Source organism: Coregonus clupeaformis, unplaced genomic scaffold, assembly GCF_020615455.1.
Source record: "Coregonus clupeaformis isolate EN_2021a unplaced genomic scaffold, ASM2061545v1 scaf1118, whole genome shotgun sequence".
In the NCBI taxonomy this organism is placed as follows: domain Eukaryota; kingdom Metazoa; phylum Chordata; class Actinopteri; order Salmoniformes; family Salmonidae; genus Coregonus; species Coregonus clupeaformis.
In genome coordinates this window covers 99,630-121,785 of record NW_025534572.1, presented here as the reverse complement: position 1 = coordinate 121,785, position 22,156 = coordinate 99,630, and the positions used below count along the sequence as shown (strand labels likewise).

The window sequence follows — 22,156 nt, the reverse complement described above, 5'->3', positions numbered from 1 at the left end:
TTATTGAAACATCCTGGTGCCCAAAGAATATATCACAGTACAGGAAAGAAGGGCCTAAATAAAAGGTGAAAGGAAAATAAGCGTTAGTGCCTCAGACCGTCATCAGCGGGAACAGACATCTGGCTTCTATTTCAATGAGAATTACATGTCACGTGATCGGCAAGAAAACACATTAGAACATCTATACATCAGTACCTAGCAACAATAGAATGCGTGATCTACATTATATCAGTACCTAGCAACAATAGAATGCGTGATCTACATTATATCAGTACCTAGCAACAATAGAATGCGTGATCTACAATATATCAGTACCTAGCAACAATAGAATGCGTGATCTACATTATATCAGTACCTAGCAACAATAGAATGCGTGATCTACATTATATCAGTACCTAGCAACAATAGAATGCGTGATCTACATTATATCAGTACCTAGCAACAATAGAATGCGTGATCTACATTATATCAGTACCTAGCAACAATAGAATGCGTGATCTACAATATATCAGTACCTAGCAACAATAGAATGCGTGATCTACATTATATCAGTACCTAGCAACAATAGAATGCGTGATCTACATTATATCAGTACCTAGCAACAATAGAATGTGTGATCTACATTATATCAGTACCTAGCAACAATAGAATGCGTGATCTACAATATATCAGTACCTAGCAACAATAGAATGCGTGATCTACATTATATCAGTACCTAGCAACAATAGAATGCGTGATCTACATTATATCCGAAATATATCAGTACCTAGCAACAATATAATGCGTGATCTACATTATATCCGAAATATATCAGTACCTAGCAACAATAGAATGCGTGATCTACATTATATCAGTACCTAGCAACAATAGAATGCGTGATCTACATTATATCAGTACCTAGCAACAATAGAATGCGTGATCTACATTATATCAGTACCTAGCAACAATAGAATGCGTGATCTACAATATATCAGTACCTAGCAACAATAGAATGCGTGATCTACATTATATCAGTACCTAGCAACAATAGAATGCGTGATCTACATTATATCAGTACCTAGCAACAATAGAATGCGTGATCTACATTATATCAGTACCTAGCAACAATAGAATGCGTGATCTACAATATATCAGTACCTAGCAACAATAGAATGCGTGATCTACATTATATCAGTACCTAGCAACAATAGAATGCGTGATCTACATTATATCCGAAATATATCAGTACCTAGCAACAATATAATGCGTGATCTACATTATATCCGAAATATATCAGTACCTAGCAACAATAGAATGCGTGATCTACATTATATCCGAAATATATCAGTACCTAGCAACAATAGAATGCGTGATCTACATTATATCCGAAATATACAAAAGCGGACAGAGAAACGTCATCTTTTATTGCTTCTACATTTACCACGGGAAAGTTTCCTCAGAATACATAAAACAGGATTGTAAAAGAGCAGGGACCTGGAGACACCACTAGATGGAGGTTAATGTCTCACTTGACGTCATCACTCATTACATTTTAGTCATTTAGCAGACGCTCTTATCCAGAGCGACTTAGAGTTAGTGAGTGCATACATTTCGTACTGGCCCCCCCCCCGTGGGAAACGAACCCACAACCCTGGCGTTGCAAGCGCCATGCTCTACTAAACTGAGCTACACAACAAACATCTTGAGTGATGTCATCACTCATCTTGCTGTCGCCACTAGTCTTGATGTGATGTCATCACTCTAGTCTTGATCCCTTTTGGTTGAGGTCTCATCAATGGTACTCTACCGACAGCATCATCAAGACATTCTTTTAGGGGGCGAGCCTCTCAAACTGTCTCTTACATGTTCAGCCTCTGTTTTACTAGTAGTACACACAAGCTTCAGTCTCAGAAATGGTGTGAACGGTAATCCCTTCTTCAGAAATGTGGGACGCGCACTAGAAGCATGTAGGATACTGTTCTTGTCTGTAGTCTTTGTGGACAAAGACCCGGAGTGAATAAAGGAAGGACATCTCAATATGACTAATCTCTGCTGTAAACTTGATAGATTTAACCATATCAAGTGAGAAAATCAAACACATTGAAGGGATCCTTCCAAATGAGAAACACATCATCAATATATATTTTACGTTGACATTATTAATTAAAATACTCCTACTACAAAGTTAAAACATTCTATCTACATTGTGACATTATTTCATTGATATCATGAAGCAACTCTTTCATGCATGTATTTTCTGATGTTTAATCAGAGATCTTTTACCAGAGTATCTCTTCCCACATTAATCACAGCTATAACGTTTCTCTCCTGTGTGTGTTCTCTGGTGTGATATCAGGCTGTTTGGCTGAGTAAAACTCTTCCCACATTGATTTCAACTATAAGGATTCTCTCCTGGGTGTGTTCTCTGGTGTATAGTCAGATGGCTAGATGTAGTAAAACTCTTCCCACATTGATCACAGCAATAAGGTTTCTCTCCTGTGTGTGTTCTCTGGTGTATAGTCAGACTGCTAGATGTAACAAAACTCTTCCCACATTGATCACAGCTATAAGGTTTCTCTCCTGTGTGTGTTCTCTGGTGTATAGTCAAACGACTAGATGTAACAAAACTCTTCCCACATTGATCACAGCTATAATATTTCTCTCCTGTGTGTGTTCTCTGGTGTATAGTCAGCTGGCTAGATGTAACAAAACTCTTCCCACATTGATCACAGCTATAAGGTTTCTCTCCTGTGTGTGTTCTCTGGTGTATAGTTAGGCTGCTTGAGTGAGTAAAACTCTTCCCACATTGATTACAGCGATAAGGCTTTTCTCCCTGTGTGTGTTCTCTGGTGTGATTTTTAAATGTCCTGACGAAACAAATCTCTTTCCACAGTCAGCGCAGTGGTAAGGTTTATCTCCTGTGTGTGTTCTCTGGTGTGTAGTCAGCCTTCTAGATTCAGTAAAACTCTTCCCACATTGATAACAGCTATAAGGTTTCTCTCCTGTGTGAATTCTCTGGTGTGATTGTAAAGTAGATGATTTTGTAAAGGTCTTCCCACAGTCAGCGCAGCTATAAGGTTTCTCTCCAGTGTGAATTCTCTGGTGTGATTGTAATGTAGATGATTTTGTAAAGCTCTTCTCACAGTCAGAGCAACTATAAGGTTTCTCTCCTGTATGGATTCTCTGATGTATTTTAAGGTCTGCTGAAGAGGTGAATCTCTTCCCACAGTCGGCGCAACAGTGAGGTTTCTCTCCAGTGTGTATTCTCTGGTGTGCTATCAGGCTGCGTGAGTGAGCAAAACTCTTCCCACATTGATTACAGCTATAAGGTTTCTCTCCTGTGTGTGTTCTCTGGTGCATAGTTAGCTGGCTAGATGTAGTAAAACTCTCCCCACATTGATCACAGCTATAAAGTTTCTCTCCTGTGTGTGTTCTCTGGTGTATAGTCAGACGGCTAGATGTAGTAAAACTCTTCCCACATTGATAACAGCTATAAGGTTTCTCCCCTGTGTGTGTTCTCTGGTGTGATTTCAGGCTGCTTGGAACATTAAAACTCTTCCCACACTGATCACAGCTATAAGGTTTCTCTCCTGTATGGATTCTCTGATGTCTTTTGAGGTCTGCTGAAGAGGTAAGTCGCTTCCCACAGTCAGAGCAGCAGTGAGATTTATCACCTGTGTGAATTCTCTGGTGTAGTTTTAGTGAATCTGATCTTGAGTAACTCTTCCCACAGTCAGAGCAGCAGTGAGGTTTCGTTCCTGTGGGTCTCTGCTGGTGTTTCTTGAGGTGTTCTGATCTGGAGAGGCTTTTCTCTGCCTCGTCAGCATCATGTTGTTGTTGAGGCTCCCCAGAGGATCCACGAAGGTCATGTCTCTCTCCTGTATGAACGACAAAGTCAGACAGATGGTTAAAGGCCCACACCATAACTGTCTTATTGCTAACACCATAACTGTCTTATTGCTAGAGATATTAGATCCAACGTGGAGCACACCATAACTGTCTTATTGCTAGAGATATTAGATCCAACGTGGAGCACACCATAACTGTCTTATTGCTAGAGATATTAGATCCAACGTGGAGCACGCCATAACTGTCTTATTGCTAGAGATATTAGATCCAACGTGGAGCACGCCATAACTGTCTTATTGCTAGAGATATTAGATCCAAAGTGGAGCACGCCATAACTGTCTTATTGCTAGAGATATTAGATCCAACGTGGAGCACGCCATAACTGTCTTATTGCTAGAGATATTAGATCCAACGTGGAGCACACCATAACTGTCTTATTGCTAGAGATATTAGATCCAACGTGGAGCACACCATAACTGTCTTATTGCTAGAGATATTAGATCCAACGTGGAGCACACCATAACTGTCTTATTGCTAGAGATATTAGATCCAACGTGGAGCACGCCATAACTGTCTTATTGCTAGAGATATTAGATCCAACGTGGAGCACGCCATAACTGTCTTATTGCTAGAGATATTAGATCCAACGTGGAGCACGCCATAACTGTCTTATTGCTAGAGATATTAGATCCAACGTGGAGCACACCATAACTGTCTTATTGCTAGAGATATTAGATCCAACGTGGAGCACACCATAACTGTCTTATTGCTAGGGATATTAGATCCAACGTGGAGCACGTCATAACTGTCTTTACCAGAGCAGCGAATGAGACACCAAAATATTTTGGACATTCCTTGTGAACACTTTGGCTGTTGTTACATGTCGTGCTGTTTATGACTTGACTTCAGAAAAAGACTTCCTGGATCTGCTGATGATAGTTTAAAAAACAAGTTTAAAAATAAGCCATGTGTAATTATTGAAGAGCCAGATTAATGACAGTATTGCTTTTGGTGTTCTGAATCAATTTAAAAAGGTGACTTTCGGTCCTCTGTAGCTCAATTGGTAGAGCATGGCGCTTGTAACGCCAGGGTAGTGGGTTCGATCCCTGGGACCGCCCATACTTAAAAATGTATGCACGCATGACTGTAAGTTTCTTTGGATAAAAGCGTTTGCTAAATGGCATACTATTATTGTTATTATTAGAAGTGTTCTATTTCGCTAACTCATAAATGTGAAAACTGTCTGCACAGCGTAACATTAAACAGCCCACGTATTTAAAAGGTGACTTTCGGTTAGAAGCGTTCTATTTCGCGTAAACATTAAACAGCCCACGTACCCATTACGCCCACTTCCCTCTGAAGTCAAATACAAAAACACTAAATGTTCTGCTGAATGTTTCAACCAATTCATCTGGTTGTTATACCCATAACAGGTTTTATTCTAAGCCAATCAGTTGCTTTATTACTATCAGGTTATTGATCGTTTTGTGATAGATCCCCGCTAGTGGGCCAATTTCAAAGTTGCAAAGAAACTTTGGTGTCGAGGTTACCATCTGTCACGGATTTAGCCGAGGCTGCTCCTCCTCCTTGCTCGGGCAGGCTTCGGCGTTCGTCGTCCCCGGAGTACTAGCTGCCACCGATCTAGGTTTCAGCAATCATCTAGATTGGTCTGCTTTGTGTCCACCTGTTTCCCATTAGTGCTGATGGTTTCCCTTTATAACCCGTCTGTCATTCGTTTGTTGTGTGTGATTGTTCTCTGTTTTGTTTTCGGCAGGACTGTGTATTGCGATTATTGTTCCTCCCTGTTTTGGAGGTTTGTTGTTTTGTACTTTTCATTACGTTTATTAGTAAAGTACATCTGCCAGTCTCTCGGTGTCCTGCGCTTGACTTCGTTCACCGCATACACGTTTATCCTGACAGAATCACACACCTTCCATGGAGTCAGCAGGAGCGGCGGTGCCAGCTGGATCAGTGGAGGAACGCGTTGAACAACAAGCGGCCATGATCCAGGCTCTCGGCACCGCCATGGAACGGGTGGTGAGCACTATGGAGCGATGGGAAAGAGGGGGTCTGCCTACACCTCCTCCTACGATACCACCACCATCGGCATTACCCATCGCTTCTCCTCCGGGGTCCAGTGGGATTCGGCTCTCGCTCCCGAGGGCTTATGATGGCACAGCTGCCGGGTGTCAGGGTTTCCTGCTCCAGGTTGAACTCTACCTGGCAACCATCCACCCGGTGTCCTCGGGATACGAGAGCGTGTCCGCCCTCATCTCCTGTCTGTCCGGCAAGGCGCTGGAGTGGGCCAACGCCGAGTGGGGGGGAATAGACGCCGCTAATGTCAACTATGCGGAGTTCACCCGCCGCTTCAGGGCAGTTTTTGATCATCCACCAGAGGGTAAGGCGGCGGGTGAGCGTCTATTCCACCTCAGGCAGGGGAGAAGGAGCGCACAGGAGTTCGCGCTGGACTTCCGGACGCTGGCTGCCAACGCGGGATGGAATGAGAGGGCCCGCATCGACCACTACCGATGTAGCCTGAGGGAGGACATGCGTCGGGAATTGGCCTGCAGGGAAACCAACCTCAGCTTCGACCAACTGATGGACATGTCTATTCGCCTGGATATCCTGTTGGCTACCAGCAGACGTCCGGATTCAGGGCCGTCCATTCCATCCCCCAGCACTTCCGAGCCGACCCCTATGGAGCTCGGAGGTGCTGGTGCTAGGGAGACCAGGAGAGTGGCCAGGAGGGAGGCCGTCCCCTGCACCAACTATGGCCGCAGAGGACACACTGCTGGTCGGTGCTGGGGAGGATCTCCTGGGATTCGAGGCGGTAGGCAGCGCACTGATGAGTCATTCCTGGTGAGTAGGCACCCAACTCACCCAGAGCTCTCTGGTGCGCATATGTGTATTACTGTTATGTTTCCCGAGGTCTCTCCTCATTTCCAGCATAAGGCGCTAGTAGATTCAGGCGCAGCTGGGAATTTTATAGATCGCCAGTTCACCTATAAGTTAGGGATTCCTATTGTACCCGTTGATGTGCCCTTCCCCATCCATGCCCTAGATAGCCGTCCTTTGGGGTCAGGATTGATTAGGGAAGTCACAGCGCCTCTCAAGATGAAAACGAAGGAGGGCCATGAGGAGTTAAATCTGTATTTGATGGATTCTCCTGCGTTTCCCATGGTGTTGGGACTCCCCTGGTTAATGTCGCATGACCCCAACATTTCATGGCAGCAGAAGGCTCTCAAGGGATGGTCTGATCAGTGTTTCGGGCGGTGTGTAGGTGTTTCCATAGGGGCAACGACGGTGGAAAGTCCGAACCAAGTTCCCCCCATGCACATTCCACCTGAATATGCCGATTTGGCACTCGCCTTCAGTAAAAAGAAGGCGACTCAATTACCACCTCATCGACAGGGGGATTGTGCGATAGACCTCCAAGTAGGCGCTGCTCTTCCTCGTAGTCATGTGTATCCTCTGTCTCAGGAGGAGACGGCGGCTATGGAGACATATGTCGCCGAATCTCTGGGACAGGGATACCTACGGCCATCCACTTCCCCTGTGTCATCGATGTTTCTTTTTTGTGAAGAAGAAGGATGGGGGTTTACGCCCGTGTATTGATTACCGTGGTCTCAATCAGATCACAATCAAGTACAGCTATCCTCTCCCTCTGATTGCTAGTATGACGGAGTCATTACACGGGGCGCGATTCTTCACAAAATTGGACCTCAGGAGCGCGTACAACCTGGTGCGCATTAGGGAGGGAGATGAGTGGAAGACAGCATTTAGTACAACCTCGGGTCACTATGAGTACCTTGTCATGCCATACGGTTTAATGAATGCTCCTTCAGTATTCCAATCGTTTGTGGACGAGATTTTCCGGGACTTGCATGGACAGGGGGTAGTGGTGTATATTGATGACATTCTAATATACTCCGCTACACGCGCCGAGCATGTATCCCTGGTGCGTCGGGTGCTGGGTAGGCTGTTGGAGCATGACCTGTATGTGAAGGCAGAGAAGTGTCTGTTCTTCCAGGAGTCCATCTCCTTCCTGGGGCATCGGTTGTCCGCGTCAGGGGTGGAGATGGAGATTGACAGCGTTTCAGCCGTGCGTAATTGGCAGACTCCCACCACGGTGAAGGAAGTGCAGCGGTTTTTGGGTTTTGCCAATTACTACCGGAGGTTTATCCGGGGCTTTGGACAGGTAGCAGCTCCCATCACCTCCCTGCTAAGGGGGTCCGCGCGTCTGCAGTGGTCGGCTGAGGCGGACAGGGCTTTTAGACATCTGAAGGACCTGTTTACCTCGGCTCCGGTGCTGGCACATCCGGATCCCTCTTTGGCGTTCCAAGTTGAGGTGGATGCGTCCGAGGCTGGGATTGGTGCTGTACTATCTCAGCGCTGGTCACGCCACCAAAAACTCCGCCCCTGTGCCTTCTTCTCTAAGAAGCTCAGTCCGGCGGAGCGAAAATTATGACGTGGGGGATAGGGAGCTGTTGGCTGTAGTCCAAGCCCTGAAGGTGTGGAGACATTGGCTTGAGGGGGCTAACCACCCTTTTATCATTTTGACTGACCATCGTAACCTGGAGTACATCCGGCAGCGAGGAGGCTGAATCCTCGCCAGGCAAGGTGGTCAATGTTTCTTTCCCGCTTTGTATTTAAGCTCACCTATATACCAGGGTCCCAGAACGCTAAGGCAGACGCCCTGTCCCGACTGTATGATACAGAGGAGAGGTCCATTGAGCCCACTCCCATACTTCCGGAGTCTTGTCTGGTGGCACCGGTGGTGTGGGAGGTTGATGCGGACATCGAGCGGGCGTTACGTACCGATCCTACTCCCCCACAATGTCCAGAGGATCGGAAGTACGTGCCGCTCGAGGTTCGTGATCGATTGATCTATTGGGCTCACACATCACCCTCCTCTGGGCATCCTGGTATTGGTCGGACGGTGCACTGCCTTAGTGGGAAGTACTGGTGGCCCACTTTAGCTAAGGACATGCGGGTTTATGTTTCCTCCTGCTCGGTGTGCGCCCAGTGTAAGGCGCCTAGACACCTACCCAGAGGGAAGTTACAACCCCTACCCGTTCCACAACGGCCGTGGTCTCACCTATCGGTGGATTTTGTCACAGACCTTCCCCCCTCCCAAGGGAACACTACGATCTTGGTCGTTGTGGATCGGTTTTCAAAGGCCTGCCGTCTCATTCCTATGCCAGGTCTCCCTACAGCCCTACAAACTGCTGACGCCCTGTTTACACACGTCTTCCGGCACTACGGGGTGCCTGAGGATATAGTGTCTGATCGGGGTCCCCAGTTCACCTCTAGAGTCTGGAAGGCGTTCATGGAACGTCTGGGGGTCTCGATTAGCCTTACCTCAGGTTTTCACCCGAGAGTAATGGGCAGGTGGAAAGAGTTAACCAGGATGTGGGTAGGTTTCTGAGGTCCTATTGCCAGGACCGGCAGGGGGAGTGGTCGGTATATATCCCCTGGGCGGAGATAGCTCAAACTCACTCCGTCACTCCTCCACTAACCTTACGCCTTTTCAGTGTGTGCTGGGTTATCAGCCGGTTCTGGCACCTTGGCATCAGTGCCAGATCGGCCCTGCGGTGGACGCAGTGGTTTCGGGCGCTCGGAGGAGACATGGAACGCTGCGCATGTCCATCTGCAACGGGCCATCAGGCGGCAGAAGAAGCAGCGCCGATCGCCACCGTAGTGAGGCTCCGGTGTATGCACCGGGAGATCGGGTCTGGCTCTCAACCCGAAACCTGCCCCTTCGCCTGCCCTGCCGGAAGCTGGGTCGGCGGTTTGTGGGGCCATTTAAAGTCCCGAGGAGATTGAACGAGGTATGCTACAGGTTACAACTGCCTATTGATTACCGCATTAACCCCTCGTTCCATGTGTCTCTCCTCAGGCCGGTGGTAGCTGGTCCACTCCAGGAGAGTGAGGTACGAGAGGTTCCTCCGCCCCATTGGACATCGAGGGGCTCCGGCGTACTCAGTCCGTTCCATCTTGGATTCGAGGCGTCGTATGGGGGCCTGCAGTACCTCGTGGAGTGGGAGGGGTCGGTCCGGGAGGAACGGTGCTGGGTCCCCTAGGAGGGACATCCTAGACCCCTCCATGCTGAGGGATTTCCACCGGAGTCATCTGACTCGCCCTGCTCCGCGTCCTCCTGGCCGTCCCCGAGGCCGGGGTCGGCGCACGGCTGGAGCCGCGCGTCAAGGGGGGGGTACTGTCATGGATTTAGCCGAGGCTGCTCCTCCTCCTTGCTCGGGCAGGCTTCGGCGTTCGTCGTCCCCGGAGTACTAGCTGCCACCGATCTAGGTTTCAGCAATCATCTAGATTGGTCTGCTTTGTGTACCCCTGTTTCCCATTAGTGCTGATGGTTTCCCTTTATATACCCCTGTCTGTCATTCGTTTGTTGTGTTGTGATTGTTCTCCGTTTGTTTTCGGCAGGACTGTGTATTGCCATTATTGTTCCTCCCTGTTTTGGAGGTTTTGTTGTTTTGTACTTTTCATTACGTTTATTAGTAAAGTACATCTGCCAAGTCTCTCGGTGTCCTGCGCTTGACTTCGTTCACCGCATACACGTTTATCCTGACACCATCAGATAAACACATTCTTCAGATATTTTCAGTACCTTCTCAGATAAGTGATCATGCTTTACATAAAATGGCACATGATAGCATATTTCATGGACATTAATTACTATTTCTTGCCAATTAAAAATCTGGGTTTTTCCCAGCCTGCCTGTCAGTCTCTCAGTAGCAACATAACTTGGTGAACCACAACAAGATAATAGATTTCAGGCATTCACAGCTCACATGTTTAAATGCATTTAGTCTGATTTTTACTGTTAAATGAACCTTGCGTCGTTATACATCAAAGGCATTTTTTGTAAATTTGACATTGATCTCAGGTGGGCTTTAAGGGTACAGTAGCACAAAAAGCCCTCCCTCTATACAGAATGGAAACAGCATTAAATACATATTGTTCAATATGATCAATACTAATTTAGCATAATATTGGAGTCCATAGTGTATATTTATACCTCCAAACCATTAGTTTACAAATATTTTATGAGTAGACTAAACTATTGTCTTTTTTACCATGAATCACCAATTAAGCCCAGTATGCTCCTAATAAGCCCGGTATGATCCTAATAAGCCCAGTATGCTCCTAATAAGCCCACTATGCTCCTAATAAGCCCAGTATGCTCCTAATAAGCCAGGTATGCTCCTAATAATGCCAGTATGCTCCTAATAAGCCCAGTACGCTCCTAATAAGCCCAGTATGCTCCTAATAAGCCAGGTATGCTCCTAATAATGCCAGTATGCTCCTAATAAGCCCAGTACGCTCCTAATAAGCCCAGTATGCTCCTAATAAGCCCAGTATGCTCCTAATAAGCCCAGTATGCTTCCAGTTGAAGCTTACATCTGCTACAAGACCATGGTGCTTGCCTACGGAGCAGTGAGGGGAACGGCACCTCCGTACCTTCAGGCTCTGATCAGTCCCTACACCCAAACGAGGGCATTGCGTTCATCCACCTCTGCGGAAGCACAGTTCCCGCTCAGCCCAGTCAAAACGGTTCGCTGCTCTGGCACCCCAATGGTGGAACAAGCTCCCTCACGACGCCAGGACGCAAGGAGCCCACTACACAACCAGGATGAGGAAGGAGCCCACTACACAACCAGGATGAGGAAGGAGCCCACTACACAACCAGGATGAGGAAGGAGCCCACTACACAACGAGGATGAGGAAGGAGCCCACTACACAACCAGGATGAGGAAGGAGCCCACTACACAACGAGGATGAGGAAGGAGCCCACTACACAACGAGGAGGAGGAAGGAGCCCACTACACAACCAGGATGAGGAAGGAGCCCACTACACAACCAGGATGAGGAAGGAGCCCATTACACAATGAGGATGAGGAAGTGATTGCTGGTTGGGGGACGTTTCTCAACATCACAAAATAGAAAATAAAGATTTGGTTGAAAAAAAAAGGAAAGTTCTCCTTTTTAAGGGAGATTTACATTCTGTATCCATTAGCCCTGTCTGGACGTCGATCTAATATAATCTTGTAGAAGTTGAGACCCCGACTGAGGGGGGGATTGATCTGATGGCCTTCAAAAAGGGGGCCAAGTTGCCCATCCCGTGTAGCTCAATAGGCGCTTCAAACGTTCAGGGTTGTGGATTCGATACCCGCGGTGGACTAGTACGAGAAAAAATAACTATGAAAATGTATGCACTCACAACTGTAAGTCGCTCTGGTTAAGAGCATCTGCTAAATGACTAACATGTAAACGTAAAGCCTCAAACCCTGGTTAAACCTGGTCATCTCCATGTAAAACGTCCCATGAGCACCAACAGGTGGAGTTCATAGGAGATACTGTTGTTGAATAATGCTAAGAGTCTATATATATATATTTTTATTTTTTATTAAGGCATATATAGATTTTTCAACAATTTTCCATCCTAAAAATTTGGAATAAGCAAAGGCTTTGATTTCTTGTCAAACAGATGGAAAAACGGTTCTTGGAATACATCGACCAGAAAAATATATTTAAAAGGTATTAATAGAAATACATCAAAACACAATCATGTTGAAGTAAAGACCCCTGACAACTAAAATATCAACACTTAGATTTAGTTTGGAGAAATTACCCCTGACAACTAATATCAACACTTAGATTTAGTTTGGGGGAAATTACCCCTGACAACTAATATCAACACTTAGATTTAGTTTGGAGAAATTACCCCTGACAACTAATATCAACACTTAGATTTAGTTTGGAGAAATTACCCCTGACAACTAATATCAACACTTAGATTTAGTTTGGGGGAAATTACCCCTGACAACTAATATCAACACTTAGATTTAGTTTGGAGAAATTACCCCTGACAACTAATATCAACACTTAGATTTAGTTTGGGGAAATTACCCCTGACAACTAATATCAACACTTAGATTTAGTTTGGGGAAATTACCCTGACAACTAATATCAACACTTAGATTTAGTTTGGGGAAATTACCCCTGACAACTAATATCAACACTTAGATTTAGTTTGGGGAAATTACCCCTGACAACTAATATCAACACTTAGATTTAGTTTGGGGAAATTACCCCTGACAACTAATATCAACACTTAGATTTAGTTTGGGGAAAATTACCCCTGACAACTAATATCAACACTTAGATTTAGTTTGGAGAAATTACCATGACAACTAATATCAACACTTAGATTTAGTTTGGGGGAAATTACCCCTGACAACTAATATCAACACTTAGATTTAGTTTGGGGGAAATTACCCCTGACAACTAATATCAACACTTAGATTTAGTTTGGGGGAAATTACCCCTGACAACTAATATCAACACTTAGATTTAGTTTGGGGAAAATTACCCCTGACAACTAATATCAACACTTAGATTTAGTTTGGAGAAATTACCATGACAACTAATATCAACACTTAGATTTAGTTTGGAGAAATTACCCCTGACAACTAATATCAACACTTAGATTTAGTTTGGGGGAAATTACCCCTGACAACTAATATCAACACTTAGATTTAGTTTGGGGGAAATTACCCCTGACAACTAATATCAACACTTAGATTTAGTTTGGAGAAATTACCCCTGACAACTAATATCAACACTTAGATTTAGTTTGGGGAAATTACCCCTGACAACTAATATCAACACTTAGATTTAGTTTGGGGAAAATTACCCCTGACAACTAATATCAACACTTAGATTTAGTTTGGGGAAAATTACCCCTGACAACTAATATCAACACTTAGATTTAGTTTGGGGAAAATTACCCTGACAACTAATATCAACACTTAGATTTAGTTTGGGGAAATTACCCCTGACAACTAATATCAACACTTAGATTTAGTTTGGAGAAATTACCATGACAACTAATATCAACACTTAGATTTAGTTTGGGGGAAATTACCCCTGACAACTAATATCAACACTTAGATTTAGTTTGGGGGAAATTACCCCTGACAACTAATATCAACACTTAGATTTAGTTTGGAGGAAATTACCCTGACAACTAATATCAACACTTAGATTTAGTTTGGGGAAATTACCCCTGACAACTAATATCAACACTTAGATTTAGTTTGGGGAAATTACCCTGACAACTAATATCAACACTTAGATTTAGTTTGGGGGAAATTACCCCTGACAACTAATATCAACACTTAGATTTAGTTTGGGGAAATTACCCCTGACAACTAATATCAACACTTAGATTTAGTTTGGGGAAAATTACCCTGACAACTAATATCAACACTTAGATTTAGTTTGGGAGAAATTACCCCTGACAACTAATATCAACACTTAGATTTAGTTTGGGGAAATTACCCCTGACAACTAATATCAACACTTAGATTTAGTTTGGGGAAATTACCCCTGACAACTAATATCAACACTTAGATTTAGTTTGGGGGAAATTACCCCTGACAACTAATATCAACACTTAGATTTAGTTTGGAGAAATTACCATGACAACTAATATCAACACTTAGATTTAGTTTGGGGGAAATTACCCCTGACAACTAATATCAACACTTAGATTTAGTTTGGGGAAATTACCCCTGACAACTAATATCAACACTTAGATTTAGTTTGGGGGAAAATTACCCCTGACAACTAATATCAACACTTAGATTTAGTTTGGGGAAATTACCCCTGACAACTAATATCAACACTTAGATTTAGTTTGGGGAAAATTACCATGACAACTAATATCAACACTTAGATTTAGTTTGGGGGAAATTACCCCTGACAACTAATATCAACACTTAGATTTAGTTTGGGGGAAATTACCCCTGACAACTAATATCAACACTTAGATTTAGTTTGGAGAAATTACCATGACAACTAATATCAACACTTAGATTTAGTTTGGAGAAATTACCATGACAACTAATATCAACACTTAGATTTAGTTTGGGGGAAATTACCCCTGACAACTAATATCAACACTTAGATTTAGTTTGGGGAAAATTACCCCTGACAACTAATATCAACACTTAGATTTAGTTTGGGGAAATTACCATGACAACTAATATCAACACTTAGATTTAGTTTGGGGAAATTACCCCTGACAACTAATATCAACACTTAGATTTAGTTTGGGGAAAATTACCCCTGACAACTAATATCAACACTTAGATTTAGTTTGGGGAAATTACCCCCTGACAACTAATATCAACACTTAGATTTAGTTTGGGGAAATTACCCCTGACAACTAATATCAACACTTAGATTTAGTTTGGGGGAAATTACCCCTGACAACTAATATCAACACTTAGATTTAGTTTGGGGGAAATTACCCCTGACAACTAATATCAACACTTAGATTTAGTTTGGGGGAAATTACCCCTGACAACTAATATCAACACTTAGATTTAGTTTGGAGAAATTACCATGACAACTAATATCAACACTTAGATTTAGTTTGGGGGAAATTACCTCTGACAACTAATATCAACACTTAGATTTAGTTTGGATAAATTACCATGACAACTAATATCAACACTTAGATTTAGTTTGGAGAAATTACCATGACAACTAATATCAACACTTAGATTTAGTTTGGGGGAAAATTACCCTGACAACTAATATCAACACTTAGATTTAGTTTGGAGAAATTACCCCTGACAACTAATATCAACACTTAGATTTAGTTTGGGGGAAATTACCCCTGACAACTAATATCAACACTTAGATTTAGTTTGGGGAAATTACCCTGACAACTAATATCAACACTTAGATTTAGTTTGGGGAAATTACCCCTGACAACTAATATCAACACTTAGATTTAGTTTGGGGAAATTACCCCTGACAACTAATATCAACACTTAGATTTAGTTTGGGGAAATTACCCCTGACAACTAATATCAACACTTAGATTTAGTTTGGGGAAATTACCCCTGACAACTAATATCAACACTTAGATTTAGTTTGGGGAAATTACCCTGACAACTAATATCAACACTTAGATTTAGTTTGGGGAAATTACCCTGACAACTAATATCAACACTTAGATTTAGTTTGGGGAAATTACCCCTGACAACTAATATCAACACTTAGATTTAGTTTGGGGAAATTACCCCTGACAACTAATATCAACACTTAGATTTAGTTTGGGGGAAATTACCCCTGACAACTAATATCAACACTTAGATTTAGTTTGGGAGAAATTACCCCTGACAACTAATATCAACACTTAGATTTAGTTTGGAGAAATTACCCCTGACAACTAATATCAACACTTAGATTTAGTTTGGGGGAAATTACCCTGACAACTAATATCAACACTTAGATTTAGTTTGGGGAAATTACCCCTGACAACTAATATCAACACTTAGATTTAGTTTGGGGGAAATTACCCTGACAACTAATATCAACACTTAGATTTAGTTTGGGGAAATTACCCCTGACAACTAATATCAACACTTAGATTTAGTTTGGGGAAATTACCCTGACAACTAATATCAACACTTAGATTTAGTTTGGGGAAATTACCCTGACAACTAATATCAACACTTAGATTTAGTTTGGGGAAATTACCCCTGACAACTAATATCAACACTTAGATTTAGTTTGGGGAAATTACCCCTGACAACTAATATCAACACTTAGATTTAGTTTGGGGAAAATTACCCCTGACAACTAATATCAACACTTAGATTTAGTTTGGGGGAAATTACCCCTGACAACTAATATCAACACTTAGATTTAGTTTGGGGAAAATTACCCCTGACAACTAATATCAACACTTAGATTTAGTTTGGAGAAATTACCATGACAACTAATATCAACACTTAGATTTAGTTTGGGGGAAATTACCCCTGACAACTAATATCAACACTTAGATTTAGTTTGGGGAAATTACCCCTGACAACTAATATCAACACTTAGATTTAGTTTGGGGAAATTACCCCTGACAACTAATATCAACACTTAGATTTAGTTTGGGGGAAATTACCCCTGACAACTAATATCAACACTTAGATTTAGTTTGGGGAAATTACCCTGACAACTAATATCAACACTTAGATTTAGTTTGGGGAAATTACCCCTGACAACTAATATCAACACTTAGATTTAGTTTGGGGGAAATTACCCCTGACAACTAATATCAACACTTAGATTTAGTTTGGAGAAATTACCATGACAACTAATATCAACACTTAGATTTAGTTTGGGGAAAATTACCCCTGACAACTAATATCAACACTTAGATTTAGTTTGGGGGAAATTACCCCTGACAACTAATATCAACACTTAGATTTAGTTTGGGGAAATTACCCCTGACAACTAATATCAACACTTAGATTTAGTTTGGGGAAATTACCCCTGACAACTAATATCAACACTTAGATTTAGTTTGGGGAAATTACCCCTGACAACTAATATCAACACTTAGATTTAGTTTGGGGAAATTACCCTGACAACTAATATCAACACTTAGATTTAGTTTGGGGAAATTACCCCTGACAACTAATATCAACACTTAGATTTAGTTTGGGGAAATTACCCCTGACAACTAATATCAACACTTAGATTTAGTTTGGGGGAAATTACCCCTGACAACTAATATCAACACTTAGATTTAGTTTGGGGAAATTACCCTGACAACTAATATCAACACTTAGATTTAGTTTGGGGAAATTACCCTGACAACTAATATCAACACTTAGATTTAGTTTGGGGAAATTACCCTGACAACTAATATCAACACTTAGATTTAGTTTGGGGGAAATTACCCCTGACAACTAATATCAACACTTAGATTTAGTTTGGGGAAATTACCCTGACAACTAATATCAACACTTAGATTTAGTTTGGGGAAATTACCCCTGACAACTAATATCAACACTTAGATTTAGTTTGGGGGAAATTACCCCTGACAACTAATATCAACACTTAGATTTAGTTTGGGGAAATTACCCTGACAACTAATATCAACACTTAGATTTAGTTTGGGGAAATTACCCCTGACAACTAATATCAACACTTAGATTTAGTTTGGGGAAATTACCCCTGACAACTAATATCAACACTTAGATTTAGTTTGGGGAAATTACCCTGACAACTAATATCAACACTTAGATTTAGTTTGGGGAAATTACCCCTGACAACTAATATCAACACTTAGATTTAGTTTGGGGAAATTACCCTGACAACTAATATCAACACTTAGATTTAGTTTGGGGGAAATTACCCCTGACAACTAATATCAACACTTAGATTTAGTTTGGGGGAAATTACCCTGACAACTAATATCAACACTTAGATTTAGTTTGGGGAAATTACCCTGACAACTAATATCAACACTTAGATTTAGTTTGGGGAAATTACCCTGACAACTAATATCAACACTTAGATTTAGTTTGGGGGAAATTACCCCTGACAACTAATATCAACACTTAGATTTAGTTTGGGGAAAATTACCCCTGACAACTAATATCAACACTTAGATTTAGTTTGGGGGAAATTACCCCTGACAACTAATATCAACACTTAGATTTAGTTTGGGGGAAATTACCCCTGACAACTAATATCAACACTTAGATTTAGTTTGGGGAAAATTACCCCTGACAACTAATATCAACACTTAGATTTAGTTTGGAGAAATTACCATGACAACTAATATCAACACTTAGATTTAGTTTGGGGAAAATTACCCCTGACAACTAATATCAACACTTAGATTTAGTTTGGAGAAATTACCATGACAACTAATATCAACACTTAGATTTAGTTTGGGGGAAATTACCCCTGACAACTAATATCAACACTTAGATTTAGTTTGGGGAAAATTACCCTGACAACTAATATCAACACTTAGATTTAGTTTGGAGAAATTACCCTGACAACTAATATCAACACTTAGATTTAGTTTGGGGAAATTACCCCTGACAACTAATATCAACACTTAGATTTAGTTTGGGGAAATTACCCTGACAACTAATATCAACACTTAGATTTAGTTTGGGGAAATTACCCCTGACAACTAATATCAACACTTAGATTTAGTTTGGGGAAATTACCCTGACAACTAATATCAACACTTAGATTTAGTTTGGGGAAATTACCCCTGACAACTAATATCAACACTTAGATTTAGTTTGGGGAAAATTACCCTGACAACTAATATCAACACTTAGATTTAGTTTGGGGAAATTACCCCTGACAACTAATATCAACACTTAGATTTAGTTTGGGGGAAATTACCCTGACAACTAATATCAACACTTAGATTTAGTTTGGGGAAATTACCCCTGACAACTAATATCAACACTTAGATTTAGTTTGGGGAAATTACCCCTGACAACTAATATCAACACTTAGATTTAGTTTGGGGGAAATTACCCCTGACAACTAATATCAACACTTAGATTTAGTTTGGGGAAATTACCCTGACAACTAATATCAACACTTAGATTTAGTTTGGGGAAATTACCATGACAACTAATATCAACACTTAGATTTAGTTTGGGGGAAATTACCCCTGACAACTAATATCAACACTTAGATTTAGTTTGCAGAAATTACCATGACAACTAATATCAACACTTAGATTTAGTTTGGGGGAAATTACCCCTGACAACTAAAATATCAACACTTAGATTTAGTTTGGGGAAATTACCCTGACAACTAATATCAACACTTAGATTTAGTTTGGGGAAATTACCCCCTGACAACTAATATCAACACTTAGATTTAGTTTGGGGGAAATTACCCTGACAACTAATATCAACACTTAGATTTAGTTTGGGGAAATTACCCCTGACAACTAATATCAACACTTAGATTTAGTTTGGGGAAATTACCCCTGACAACTAATATCAACACTTAGATTTAGTTTGGGGAAAATTACCCTGACAACTAATATCAACACTTAGATTTAGTTTGGAGAAATTACCCCTGACAACTAATATCAACACTTAGATTTAGTTTGGGGGAAATTACCCCTGACAACTAATATCAACACTTAGATTTAGTTTGGGGGAAATTACCCCTGACAACTAATATCAACACTTAGATTTAGTTTGGGGGAAATTACCCCTGACAACTAATATCAACACTTAGATTTAGTTTGGAGAAATTACCATGACAACTAATATCAACACTTAGATTTAGTTTGGGGAAAATTACCATGACAACTAATATCAACACTTAGATTTAGTTTGGGGAAAATTACCCCTGACAACTAATATCAACACTTAGATTTAGTTTGGGGGAAATTACCCTGACAACTAATATCAACACTTAGATTTAGTTTGGGGGGAAATTACCCCTGACAACTAATATCAACACTTAGATTTAGTTTGGGGAAAATTACCCCTGACAACTAATATCAACACTTAGATTTAGTTTGGGGAAAATTACCCTGACAACTAATATCAACACTTAGATTTAGTTTGGGGAAATTACCCCTGACAACTAATATCAACACTTAGATTTAGTTTGGGGAAATTACCCTGACAACTAATATCAACACTTAGATTTAGTTTGGGGAAATTACCCTGACAACTAATATCAACACTTAGATTTAGTTTGGGGAAAATTACCCCTGACAACTAATATCAACACTTAGATTTAGTTTGGGGAAAATTACCCTGACAACTAATATCAACACTTAGATTTAGTTTGGGGAAATTACCCCTGACAACTAATATCAACACTTAGATTTAGTTTGGGAAATTACCCCTGACAACTAATATCAACACTTAGATTTAGTTTGGAGAAATTACCCTGACAACTAATATCAACACTTAGATTTAGTTTGGGGAAATTACCCCTGACAACTAATATCAACACTTAGATTTAGTTTGGGGGAAATTACCCCTGACAACTAATATCAACACTTAGATTTAGTTTGGGGAAATTACCCTGACAACTAATATCAACACTTAGATTTAGTTTGGGGAAATTACCCCTGACAACTAATATCAACACTTAGATTTAGTTTGGGGAAATTACCCTGACAACTAATATCAACACTTAGATTTAGTTTGGGGAAATTACCCCTGACAACTAATATCAACACTTAGATTTAGTTTGGGGAAATTACCCCTGACAACTAATATCAACACTTAGATTTAGTTTGGGGGAAATTACCCTGACAACTAATATCAACACTTAGATTTAGTTTGGGGAAATTACCCCTGACAACTAATATCAACACTTAGATTTAGTTTGGGGAAATTACCCCTGACAACTAATATCAACACTTAGATTTAGTTTGGGGAAATTACCCCTGACAACTAATATCAACACTTAGATTTAGTTTGGGGAAAATTACCCCTGACAACTAATATCAACACTTAGATTTAGTTTGGGGGAAATTACCCCTGACAACTAATATCAACACTTAGATTTAGTTTGGGGGAAATTACCATGACAACTAATATCAACACTTAGATTTAGTTTGGGGGAAATTACCCCTGACAACTAATATCAACACTTAGATTTAGTTTGCAGAAATTACCATGACAACTAATATCAACACTTAGATTTAGTTTGGGGGAAATTACCCTGACAACTAATATCAACACTTAGATTTAGTTTGGGGAAATTACCCCTGACAACTAATATCAACACTTAGATTTAGTTTGGGGGAAATTACCCTGACAACTAATATCAACACTTAGATTTAGTTTGGGGAAATTACCCCTGACAACTAATATCAACACTTAGATTTAGTTTGGGGAAATTACCCTGACAACTAATATCAACACTTAGATTTAGTTTGGGGAAATTACCCTGACAACTAATATCAACACTTAGATTTAGTTTGGGGAAATTACCCTGACAACTAATATCAACACTTAGATTTAGTTTGGGGAAATTACCCCTGACAACTAATATCAACACTTAGATTTAGTTTGGGGAAATTACCCCTGACAACTAATATCAACACTTAGATTTAGTTTGGGGGAAATTACCCTGACAACTAATATCAACACTTAGATTTAGTTTGGGGGAAATTACCCTGACAACTAATATCAACACTTAGATTTAGTTTGGGGGAAATTACCCCTGACAACTAATATCAACACTTAGATTTAGTTTGGGGGAAATTACCCCTGACAACTAATATCAACACTTAGATTTAGTTTGGGGAAAATTACCCCTGACAACTAATATCAACACTTAGATTTAGTTTGGAGAAATTACCCCTGACAACTAATATCAACACTTAGATTTAGTTTGGGGAAAATTACCCCTGACAACTAATATCAACACTTAGATTTAGTTTGGGGAAAATTACCCCTGACAACTAATATCAACACTTAGATTTAGTTTGGAG

The 22,156-nt window shown here is 41.1% G+C and overlaps 1 pseudogene; it reads right to left on the bottom strand.

The window, feature by feature from the left end:
• Nucleotides 1-1,590: 1,590 nt before the first annotated feature.
• The window catches only part of LOC121561845, a 57,094-nt pseudogene continuing 36,528 nt past the window's right edge, over nt 1,591-22,156 (bottom strand).